Genomic DNA, 12,835 nt, shown 5'->3' with positions numbered 1-12,835 from the left:
TGATCTAGCAGTTCTAGTACTGTGCTTATAATCAGGATTTCTGGTTATTATACACTTCAGACTGTCACTTAAGAGTCCTATATAGATTCTAATTTCTTTTAAAACTGGAAGGAATTGTTTACCTTTGCTTAGTCAATCAGCAAATGCAACTTATATTTTCAGAATGTTTGCTATGGAAAGCTGGAAAACAGTTGGGGGTGAGTGAAATTAATTGTAAAGTTGTTTTTGATGCTTAGATACATTTGGTCATTTGCAGACTGATATTTATAGCAATACTGTCTGAATGCTTTAGGAAAAAGATTATTTCCCCCAATCTGACAATTATTTGGGGGAAAAAAGTAATTTTTTAATATTATATATCATAGGAAAGTTCATCTTATACTGAGTCTTTCTTCATCTCTCAGAAAACAGCACAGAGAAAAATGAAGAGAACATATGGTGTCTTCTATCAGTCAGTCATCATTACTGCTTCTTCACACTATGTCATCACCCCACAAATAGCAAATGAGTGTGAATTTCGCCCTGCTGAAAGAGAAAAGAAAAAACTGGTTAGTGCAGCCAGCCAAGTAAAAAAAAAATTAATAAATATTACAATAGCATCAACTGGAAGATCATATAAAATATTAAAGACAATGAGAATGCAGAGGGAAAACCCCCTAAACTGTCAAACAATAGTATCAAACCTGAAAATGTTGAGCTGGAGCAGAACTCATGAATTTCTCTTGATTTGATAACCAAGCTTGAAATATTGATGGGACACAGTCTCTCCTGCCCATTCTTTATGAATGATTCTGTGCTATTTGTGGTACTCAAACAGACAGAACTCAAATAAGAACTGTGAGGAATATAATGTAATAGTTTGTCTCTGGGGCTTCCATAAGATCCTGAATTTCCTTTTAAAGCAGACATCTAGGAAAAGTATAATTTCATTTAATTCCCTGATATTCCTATTACACTTCTAGTGTAAAGGTTGCAATTCAAATCCTTATCTGCAAAGCCCCTCTGCCATTCTTAGTCTCTTGAAAAGAAATATATGACAAAGCAACCTTGGAAACAGCTGCCGTAGGAACTTAATAAACCCCAACACTTGAAACATCCATCCCAGCTTTGGAAGGGATAATTCAAAACCACCCTCCTACAGGAGCAGCAAAAGCAGTTCAGGTTTATGGGGGGAAAAGTATATATATGTGTGTGTGTGCGTGTGTGTGTGTATTTTTCTGTAATATTATATATTTCTGGAAATCCGGCAAATTTTCAGGCCGGAAAAACCAAAGTTCATTTTTTCTTCTACCTCTTCCCCTTCCCGCAGTGTTATTGCAATACTGCACAGACCCAAAGGCAGCTCTGGGTGGCACATCCAGAATGGTGCAACAAAGCAACAAATTAAGAGCCTTGTTGGAAACTCTAAAGCAAATCTGGGCCAGATTGTCTCCCAGATCTCTAATCCCTCATTCCCTTTGGATCCTTCCCTCAAAAGCAGCTCATAACAGGATGTTAATGCACCTGGAATTGAGCCCCATACACAAGCTACAAGGGGACCAAGCTCATCTGCAAGCTCCTCTCATGTTGGTGCCCAGCTGAAATAGGTGCTTGATAAAACCATGGTTCAAACTATTGCCTGTGCAGACCCTTGAGCTAGACTTAAATTTCTTCTATGACCAGTCCCAGGATCTGATTATATCGCTGATGGTGCCTTAGAGTAGCCAGGCCTGACTGGGGGAACACTGGGTCTTTTCTCTAAAGACCATTTTCTTAAAATTGCTTACACACAAACAGCCAGTGAGGATGAGCTTGGCAGGCTGGGACATGGGACAGTGGCAGGTAGGGCTGTGGAAGAGGGAAAAGAACAAGGCAGTGCAAGGTATAGAAGGTAATGGTAGGTAGGTAATGCTAGGGATAGAAGAAAGTGGAATAAAAGTGCATTTTCTGGGACTTAACCAAAATTAAAAAAAAAATGAAATAACTGCATGCACTCTGGCCCTGGAGCAATGCTTCTCCACGGGTATATCTGGCAAGGTTTCTATGGAGAGGCAATGTCTTTATCAGACCAAGAAATATCAGTGGGACAAATTGTAGGGTACGAAACCATTCTTTGGGAACAAAATAGAAATCTCTGAAAAAATTATAGAAACCTCAAAAGACAGAATTGGAAGAGATGTATTAGATCATATGGTTTGTCCTTTGGTAGCAGCAGTAACAAATTGTCCCCTGGAGACAGACAACATCAGTTATTTCATAAAATATAGCCAAAAGGCCCAGAAGGGACAATATGCTTTAGAAAGGGAAGCCTGAGAAGCATTTGATTTAGTCTAAGTGAGAACAGCCAGACCTACCAGACTCAGAATCCAAAAATGGCACTCCAAACTTCTCTTTGGAAACTCCATGGATCACCTGGAGTAACTGGGAGCTGGAGCTTTTGTCCTTTTTACACTGGGGAGGTGCTGGAAGGGATTCTTTTCCACAGGATGTACAAAGACATATGTTGAAATGCTCCCCAGAACAACACACAGGGGTGCTGGGGTTTGGAGTATTTTCCTGCTCCTGTTTTGTCCGTCCTGGGAGACTGGTGGTTGAGATGGAGAAATTGCTGATGGCCCTTCAAAGGACCGAAGCTGAAGGTAAATATTGTTTTTCAAGACATAATTTGTTGCAGGTGGTATGATGTGCTGTTCTAAGTTTGGGTCTCCAAACTTAGTTTGGATGTATTCAAATCCCATCCAGTTCTGGCTTTGGGGGCTTGGGGCTCTTTAGGAATGGCTTCATTGTCCTGCATGGATTTGCTTTGTCATTTCCAGAGACAGTTGAACTCAGGGACAGAATTTGTGTGCACCTCATGTGCAGCTCCTTATTGACTGTGTTTGGACAAGAAATGGAACCATGATCCATCAGTGTAGTGATGGACTGTGCTGTGCAGCTGTTGGGGTGACACTGAGCATGTTTTCCAAAGTGGGTGTGTGGAATAAATCATACTGGAAAGATGAATTGGAGAAAAATATGCTCAATGTTGGCTAGCAAAAGTGATCCTTGTGGGATCACTCCACCACTGAAGGAATGTGTCACAGCTCTTTCATAGGTGACATAAACAAGTTCCTTTTTAGGCTGCCGGGAACAGGGGCAGATCTCCTGGCACTTGCACTGATTCTTCTCAATGTGATGTGTTTTGTGAGTTGGTGGTATGACTCAGCAGAGAGGGAGCACTGTGCAGGCTGTAAACCTGCTCCTGAACATCCGTTCTGAGGACCAACAAAGCAAAATGTACAAAACCCACAACACTCTTCCCAGGCTCAGGTTAGGCCTGGCTCCTGATCCCTTATCACAGATCTTCTCTCTCTTCAGCATCTCTTGCCTTCTGCTCCTTTTTCCCAGGGAATGTGCCTCTGTGCTGTCCATCCCACCCACCTGCTGCAAAAACAAACCTGCCTTTGACCAGACCTTCCTGCCACCTCTTTTCTTTGCTGCCTCTATCTCTTCCCTCTCATGTTCCTATTAACAGTTCTACCTTTTTTTTTTTAACATATAATGTGAAGAATTGATTCTGTGTGTGGTTCATGCAGAGGGGGCTGAGCCTGTGAACGAAGCCAATGTTTCTTTTTCTTCCTTCTACCATTGTTTTGCATCTGTCATGCTGTTTTCAATAAACAATTAAAGTACAAGTATTGTGGTCAACTGGGATTTCACCTAGTCTGCTTCCTTGAATATCCCTCCTGTGAAGTGGGAATGCCACATTCTGGAGCTGCTGTATGATACACGATTTCATTACATGATACTGCTCCCTGTTTCTCCTGCACTTCCACTGCCTGGAATACTGAGAGGAGCAAAACCAGGGGCAAAGGGGAAGCCATAGATTTAGGCCTGGATTTGCATGACCTCATTGGCTGGGTTTTGTTTGCAAACCCAAGGGTGCTTGAGATTCAGGTCACTTCTCTCAATCCCCCTGCAGTGGTAGGCGTGTGTGAATGCATCAGAGAGGAGAGACAAATGACTCACATTATGATCCATCTTTGTTTCAAATAGTACTCAGCAAAAGAAGAGGGTGGCTTTTGTGTTGCAAACCCCTGTTGATTTAATATTTATTTTGCCAAGCTGGGTGTGGTTTGGGCAGAGGTTCTATATGTCTTAACACACAGAGGGTGAGGGCAGCACAGACCCGTGATTTTTAGTCTGGCCAGCTTCTCAGAGGAAAGCTAACAGATCAATTAGGGGAAAAAAAAGTAAACTATCTTTGGCCTGTAGATTTTCCCCTGATTCTTCCCTCTTGTTCTCATTTCTGAACAGTCATTGTCATCTTGTCTCATTAGAGGCAATACAATCTGAAGGGTAAGAAGGCAAAAATCCTGGCTATTGACATATGTGATGCAAACTAGCTCTTATTTCCTTTGTAAATAGGGGATTGGGGAAGAGTGTAGCAGATGTCTTGTCAACTGGGGAATCTGCTGTTGTCCTTTAAAAATCAGATGTTGCCTAGGTGTGTTGGTTTTCCTTAGAGCTAAAGCAGTGATGCTTCCAGAGTCAGGCTTTCAGTCTTCCCCGAATTTGGAATCACTAAAGCACCTCCAAGGTCACTTCCTGGAATACCTTTGGATTTTCATCACTTTGGGCCACCTGGACTAGATGAGCAAGGTGATGTCAGTGAACTCCTTTGTGAACAACTATCCATATGACAAAGGGAAGAATGTTGTGAAAAGGGGAGGCAAAAGCTCAGGGTGGACTCAGGATTTCAGGCTTATTTTGAACCGAGCAATGTAACCTTTCAAATTCACAAAGAATTGTCAGCTCTTGTGATCCTTTATTAGTCTGCTTGGGTTTGATTTCTGTTTGTATCTTTACTATCTGGGGAAAAACAGATTTTGGCATCCTTTAGTCTGAACATTGTCAACTGTCACTGTAGGAACAAGGGGAGCAAGAATTCCTTATGTGAGCAAGATTTAATTGACTGGGCACTTAGGGAGAAGAAAAAAGAAAAAGGAATATCTGTAGCTTGATTCAGGCATTCTGTCCATTCTGGAAATAAAGGAAGAGAGAACACAAGCTGCTACATTTGTGTGATTGCACTAAAATAGCAGCTTGTGTTTACATTTTAACTTTCCATTATGAGGCTGCTGGCTGTGTAGCTGGAAGCACAGTTTTGGGATGTGGCGAGTACCTGTTTTGTGGGCCCTCTTACAGTGCCCCAAACAGCCAACACACAAACATCATCCTTTTGATGTCCATGACAGCTTCTGAGGCCAAGGCTTATGGCACTGAGGATTTCATTGTCTTTGCAAGTGCCATAAAATGAGAATATGCAGTAAAAAAGAGACACAAATAACGTTTGCTCTGTCTCTCTCAGACTGGTTTTACCTGTACAGTGAAAGTGGTTGGCGACTCTTTGTTCTTCTGTTAATTCAAGACTGCATTGAAATTCTCCCTTATTTCATCCAGGGCCAGGCTCTGCCCTCATGTCCATTTTGGATGGTTTCTTAGTATGTCAAGTGTGTCATTGGGCTCCAAGTGTGATATGGTAAAGCACAGAGCAATATTTTATAGCCTGTCAGACCTGAAGCACCAATTGCAATGTAAATGTTCTCACTCCTGTATCTAATTCACTCAAACTGATCCCCAATGCAGGTGATCCCCTGGATGGCTTCCCCAAATACTGATGGCAAAACCACAGCCCTGTGCTGGAGGTGCCAGTGGCCTTTCTTTTTTAATAATTCTTAATCCAGTTACAAAGCTGTTCTTAGGGTTGAAGGAAATCCCCTCCTTCCCCTCCCATTTCCCCAGGTTTTTGGGGAGACTGAATAAAAACCTTCCTCTAGGCTGTCACTTTGCAAATCAAGCTGCTTCTAATCAACACAGTTACTTGCCTTTCTCTACCTTAAAAAGCAATGGCAGAGACCACTGGTAGGAGCTCAGTGGTAACATGTCAGCCCTTTTTCATTAAGCATTCCAGCTTGCATTGGAACCTGACTGCTCCTCCAGCTCTCAGAATACAGTCAACTTTTTGTTTGATCCCACGGGGTCCTTGAAGTTTATTCCATTACAGAGTATAATATCTCCTAATGGGAACTAGGCAATAGACATACCAAGAACTAGGAAACAGGAGATTTTGTGTCAAAAGAGAATTCAATTTTAATTAATCTTTTCAGGGTAATTCAATTAAGTCTTCAGGAGAAACCTATTTCTGCTTTTGCCTACGGTTCCCTACACTGATTCTGCATATTTTCAATCTGTAACTCTGTAGTCCAAGAGTACAGCTAAATACAAACCAAAAGATACATGTTAGATGACAACTTGGGAGATTTGCTTGTTTACCAGGATTGGATTTTTTCCTTTTAACAGGACTAGTGCGTTTTGCTGAGAACAGGAAGATCTTTATGTTTTTCCCCATGTCTCATTCTCCCTCCTTCCCTCCCACAATGCCACACACTTGTCTGTGTATCTATCTGTGTAAATACTCTGTAAGTTTTTCATTAACAAGAAGACTTTCCTTTTCTGACTTAATTTAAAAGTGGGAGACAGTTCTTTGTTGCTACCTCTGTATCCCTCCAGCAGTGCAAGAAAGAGCCCTGTGTCAGCATGTACGGGTGGGTATACATGTGTTTAGTCTCTGTATCTACAACCTCCAGAGCCAGATGTCATAATTCACACATGGGTGACAGCCAGTTTAGAAATTATTCTCTTTAAAATGGAAAGAAAATATATAGAATGTACAAACTTGTAGTACTATCTCCTTCTTGCTAGTTCTCCTCCGCCCTCTGAACAAGTAATTTCTCAATTTTTATTCTCATTGTGTTTAGGGCTGAAAAAAGAATTTCTTGGCATCACTCTGATTTTTCATTGCTTTCAAGTAAAGGACTTTTATTTGTCTGATGATATTGTATTGGTTATGAAGGGTAACCAGGTAACCAGGTTACCTGTTACCCAGATGTGCTCTGCCTCCCATCCAGCTGGGCAAGGCCTGTCCTAAAAGGATGAGGTTAGAAGATAGGTTAGGATTCACTTCCTTTAGGTGTAAAAAGCTCAAAATCATGTAATCTCAGAGTGGTGGTTATTTTATGCAGAAGTATCTGGGGGTTTACCATGACAGTGAGGCACTGGTTGGCCAAGTGTGTGCAGGAAGGCAAGTCTGCCCATGGGGCGACCTGCGGTTCTGAGCAGGAAGCCAAGAGCAGAACACATTCCCTCTCCCTCTCTGATTTGTGCTGTAGCCTGTAATAGAAAATAAATTAACATATTCATTTTAATCTTAGGCAAGGAAGAGTGACATATTTGCTTATCTGGGAATGCAGGGCGTCGTATCATCTCTGGCAGAATGGGGAACACGCCGGAGAACAGAGACGCCTCTGCAGAGCCGGGGCCTGACGGAAGGTGTGCAGTGCAGCTGCTGAAGTGAGAGCAGCTGAGTGCTCAGGAATCAGGCTTTAAATGCCCAATTTATTTTTCATTTGATTCTCTCCTTAGCTTTATTTAAAACTGTTTTGACAATGGGAGGCGTCTGGCTTTGGGAGTTTAGCACAGGGCAGGGAGAAAACTGAGATTCGCTGTTTCTCTAAGTGTATACACAGTATTGTTCTTGCTGTACAGTGCAGCTGGAATTCAGATGCACTGCTTCCCCTGAGCACAGTGGGTAATACATCTAGCCAGAAAGCTTCACTAGAATGGGGCAGGGAGAAAAAAAGAGAAGCAAAGAGTTGAAGGGAAGAGGGTGAAAAGAAAAATGGGTCAATAAAAAAATGGGGAAAAAATAGTAAAGGTGATAAGAGTGGTAAACAAGAATGAAGGGATAGGGCTTATGTTAGAAAAAGGACAGGAAAATGTGAAGTGGCTTGAGGATGCTGGGAAATCTCATCTTTTCAAAAAATGAGACTCCCTAGGGACCAGAACAAGACCTGATGTTTGAGCATTGCCTCACAGGCTGAGCAATGGCAGGAGTGAGAAGAAAAGCCTAAAAGGAAACTGAAGAGAAAAAGAGGGAGTGATTTTGAAAGTAGTTTCAGTTGGTAACAAGAGGGAGGTGGTGCTGCTTTCTGGTGCAAAGAGGCTGGTCATCCTTCTGCTGAGGGTGGACCTTCCATGAGAACTCCCCGTCTTCCAAGAAATACGGTATGGGTTGACTATCCTGTATTTATGGACCATTTATTTGACATGCTGTAGAAACTTCCTTTTCATTAGGGGAAGACAAAAGCTGAATCTGAGGTAACAGTTTAATTTATAAAAGAAAGTGTCTTTTCCTCAGCATGTTTAACAAAGGAGTGGAACAGAAGCAGAGAAGGCAGCAGAAGGAAGCCCCATGTGTCTGTCACAGGGTAGCTGTGGCCACTGAGCCAGTAAAGAGTTTGACCCAGCAGCTATTAGTACTTATTTTGGGGCACTTTTGAGACCTCTGTTTCAGGGGCTGCTCAGGCTCCTGACAACAGCTGGCACTGAGACACCGAAACACTGCTAGAGTTGTCCCAGCAGTGATGGCTCTTGGGAAGAGTCTCCCCACAGTCTCTGCACAGGTAACATGGTGTAATACTAGTGATGGGCCTCCTTGGGGGGCACTTTGCACCAGCAGGTGTTAAGTGGCTGTAATTGGATTTATCAGGCCTTGGACTTCCTCACCTGAGGCTCCTCCTAGCCCAGGTGAATTGGGTTGCCCTGTCCACACTAACTGTGTGTTGTCACACAAACCCTCACTTTCTCTTTGTATCCACACTGCCATGCAGCATGGTAAACTATCCAGGGCGTAGGTAACAGGTGAGCAGAGCTAAGGACTACACAGAGGACAGGTTGTGGTGTAGAGCAAATGCCTGGAGTTGTCTTCTTTGACCACACAAAGAGCTGCATCTCTTGAAAACAAAACAGATTCTGTGTTCAGTTGCTTTAATTCCCGTAGGAATACTGAGACTAACTTTAAATACTTTTAATACTAAAAGTATTAAAAGTATTTTAAAATAATATAAAAACTTGTTTTCTTGAAAATATCTGATCCATGGATGATTCTTAAGAAATGTTCTTAGAAAATTACATAAATAATAAGGAACCCAAAGAAAAATCCCAGCAGTGTTCAAAGTGCTCCTTGATAGGCTGCAAATGGGAGCCTTCTTCTTGAATCAAAGTGGAGAAGAAATATTAGGAAAATCTGTTTATATTTTATGCTGTAGTGTGGTATGGCTGGCATCTCATCTGCTACCTGTTAAGAAGCAATGTTTAGTTACAGCAACCTTTTCAGGATCCTTTACAGCACCCACTGCCATCCTTTTCTATTTGAGCATGTGTAATTTAAAGTCATTTGAAGAACTAGCAAAGTGAAATAAACTGTCTGCAGCTCATAAGGTTATTTCCTTAATATTTGGGCTTTAATGACGTGCAGAAAGGGGCTTGCTTAATTTCCTCCAGGCAGTCTTTGGTTTTGCACTCAAACTTCCTTTGAGTCCAGTTTCATATAAGGTTGTGTTGGGAAGGTAATAGTCACCTCATTTCCTAAGGGGGACAGGGGCAAGCCCATTTCTGCATATCATAGGGACAGTGGGGTGGCAGCAGCCTCTTTGGACCTGGATGTGAAGGAACACTTCCGAAGATGCTGTGTGTACCAAGTGGGGCTGAAATGCAGAACCTTTGATTTCTGCAGAATAAACTATGAAGAGGTTTCCCCTTCCCCCCACACCCATCTCACAAGCACTTGGCTTAAAATGCACTCTGACTCAGTAGCCAGATTGCTGGTAGGAAGTTCAGAGCTCAGTCTCTGCCAGGGAGAGGCCGGCGCTGTTCACACCCCCTTTCTCTGCGTGCACAGCCTGGTGCAGGGCTGGGATGTGGATGCTCTGGGACCTTCCCTCTCTCTGCCACACACTTTGCCTGAGGTGTCATGCCTATTTTAAAAACCTCTGGCTTGTTTTCTTATGTTTCTTGCTGGAGTGTGAACCACCAGCCTCCTGCCTTGGGTTCCTGCCCAAGCTGTGAACTGTGATAATTAAACCAAATTCCTGATCTGTGCAAAATACCTTTTCTTTCTGATTCAGGGTTTAGTGACACACAGTTGTCTCAGGTGACTTTCTGAGAGGATGAGCAATCTCCTAATCCACTTTCCATCAGCATCCTGCTCTGCAGCTGCATTGGTCATACGGCTGAAAGGCATCTGAATGTCACTGGTAGAGGAAACGTGTCAGGTGCAATCATCCATACTGCCTTTGGCAAATGCAATGGTAGGATCAAAGGTCTAAAGCTCCAGTAAACAGAACAAAACAACAGATAAAAGGTCTTAAATAAAATGCTATAACTCAGAGCTCATGGATGGGCACATCCTCATCCTTACTGCAGGATTAGCTTTTCACTTGCTCCCTTTATTTCCGTTATTTTTCAGCTGGCTTTGCTATGGTTTTTCAGGAACATTATTTATGTTTAGGGGGTATGAAATAAATAATTAAAATCCTTTGCTCTGTAATTTGCCCTGTATTGACAGAGCCTGACAGCCTCCCCACTGAAGGCATTGCTGCTCTCCAGTGCAGGCACAGCTGGCAGAGATGGGGCTCTTGGGTGGGAACATAAAGCTGCTAATTCCGGTGAACCTAAAACTCGGAATTAACTCTTCTGACAGTTGCTTTTATTTGGACCTCTTTGAAGACTTGAGGACCTGAAGACCACTTGGAGATGTCCCAGCAGCCCCAAGGGTGCCATCACACCGTGGGGCTCTGAGTTCCCCAGGACAGGGACCATCTCCTCCCACGGAGCTGATGCGTGTCCTGCCCAATGGCCCCGACCCCACGTGCAGCTCTAGGAGCCACTGCAGCACCTGCACTGTGTAACTGCAGTAAGTTATGTGATAACAGCATTCAGGGAACAGTATCACCAAAAGCTATTCCCATGCCAACAGCCTCAGCAATTTTGCTGTAAAGCTCTTCCAAAAACGAAGTGAGAAATAGGAAGAAAGTTTTTATTTTTGTTGGCTTTTACTTTGGATGGTCTTCAGAATAACAAGAGTTATTTTTACTCTGGCTGTCAAGGGGAAAATATTGTGTTGAAGCAGAGGCTGAGCTTAAGACAACTTGGGTAGAGCAGGAGCTTTCAGCAGTTCCCCACATGGAAGCACCTACTGGGGCTCTTGGCTCCACCAGCTTTCTGTTCCAGCCAGCTTTTGTCCAGGAGCTGAAAGTCTGGACAAAGTGGTGCTCCATCACCATGGAGTCTGTGACACCCGGGAGCAGAACATCAGTATTTCTCCTTTCATGCCTCTGTACAAGGGAGAGCAGGGGGGCACCACTGAAACCTGCAGAGTCACTACTGAGCAGCATATTCTGCACTTGCTGCTGCAGCCAACAAATACTGAGTTCAGCTGAGGCTGGGCCTCCAGGGATTAATTCCACTGCGGAAATGGGGGGGACCCAAAACTTGTGTCATAACAGCAAAAGGAAGGAAAGAAAGGGATCTGAGCTCAGATACTTGCACGATCTTGTATTTTGGAAAGTGCAAAGGAACAGTAAACAGCCAGGAGAAAAGGTTTGGTCTGGTTTTACACCTTTCTTTTAGGCAACAGGCAGCGTGCACGGAAGCCTGCTCGGAAGCACACTTGGCATGGAAATGGCATCACCACTACTTGGCAGCGACCATATCTTGTCCCAGTAATGCACTGCAGTCATAGAGAGGCAGTACTTCACTGCAGGGGTGGCAAACAAGCCCTGATCTAGTGGAGCCACGTGTCTGTTATGGATGGGGGAGGCAGGTACAGAGAGTGCAATCCCATGAGCTGTGTCCCCAGGGCTCCCTGTGGCACACAGCAACTCCTCAGCCCATCACAGGCTCCTGAGGGGTGGCTCCTGTGCTCAGTCAGATGTTGTTGTCTGTCTGACACGTGAAATATCTGAATCAAGTACAGTGTTAACAACTGGCATGTTAACAACTCATTTTGAGTCTCAAGAGAAAATGCAGCCTTTGGAGCTCACACAGCACGCAGGAGGGGGAGGAAAGGGGCACGATGGAAGGGGGTTGTAGCTGTAGTTAGCAATGTGGCTTGCCTGGGATCTGAGAAGGTTATTAAAAGCTGCTCTGTTTTACATTTTTTCTACCCATATCTATATTTGGCTAAAAATGTGACATGTGAAATGCAGATTCAGAACTACCTGGGTCCAGGAGCATTGACTTAGATGTGAACGCCTGAATTTCATCAGGCTTGAGGATACCTTCCTGAACGCAGACACTGGGGGAGAAATAATTTCTGTGTTCAACTGCTGCCAAACAATGGATACTTAACAATGCATGTGTCTAAACAGACATCAATATTTTTCTAGCCATGTTTTATAACTATTGGTCTTGGTCACAGTCTGAAGGTCAGGCATGACATAACTCCTTGGTAAAAGACATAAGAAAGTTTGAGGTTTGAAATAATTCTATAAATGTCTGCCCATGCCCCTCTCCATTTCCTCATCCTGCTCACTTTCCCCACCTGCATCCTTGTCCATCCTTGCCCTGGCCAGAGGGAGGGAAGGCAAAGAAAGGTGCATCCTCCTCGGTGCCTGAAGGCTGAGTCTTAGTGCTCTGCTTAGGAACAGGTAAATGTAGAGCTTGATGAGGAAGGATAAACATGCCAGGATAGTCAGCAGTACCAAAGAATTCCCATAAATGGCCTGCCCTAGGTGAAAGGAGTTGCAGCAGAGATGCAGTGGCCATATCCTGCTCCAAGTGGGACCCAACAATCCAGGATTAACTTCATAGAAGTTAGCAGATGCTCCAGATTTGCATCAGCAAAATCACAGATGGAATTGGGTTTTCTGTTTGAAGGACAGTGTGGCTCTGCCAGCAGAGTGAGTGCAGTTGGATCCAGCCCAGCAGCACTGGGGCTGGGGCACCATTTTACTCTTTTTCAGATTTTAATAAT

General features: G+C 43.5%; 1 protein-coding gene across 2 annotated transcripts in view; it reads left to right on the top strand.

Annotated features, from left to right (window-relative positions):
* Window positions 1–12,835, top strand: part of PEPD (peptidase D) — a 191,604-nt gene that overhangs the window by 2,914 nt on the left and 175,855 nt on the right. The gene's annotated exons all lie outside the window — the stretch shown is intronic.

Source organism: Pseudopipra pipra, chromosome 14 (genome assembly GCF_036250125.1).
Source record: "Pseudopipra pipra isolate bDixPip1 chromosome 14, bDixPip1.hap1, whole genome shotgun sequence".
In the NCBI taxonomy this organism is placed as follows: Eukaryota; Metazoa; Chordata; class Aves; order Passeriformes; family Pipridae; genus Pseudopipra; species Pseudopipra pipra.
This window is presented reverse-complemented; position numbering and strand designations above follow the sequence as displayed.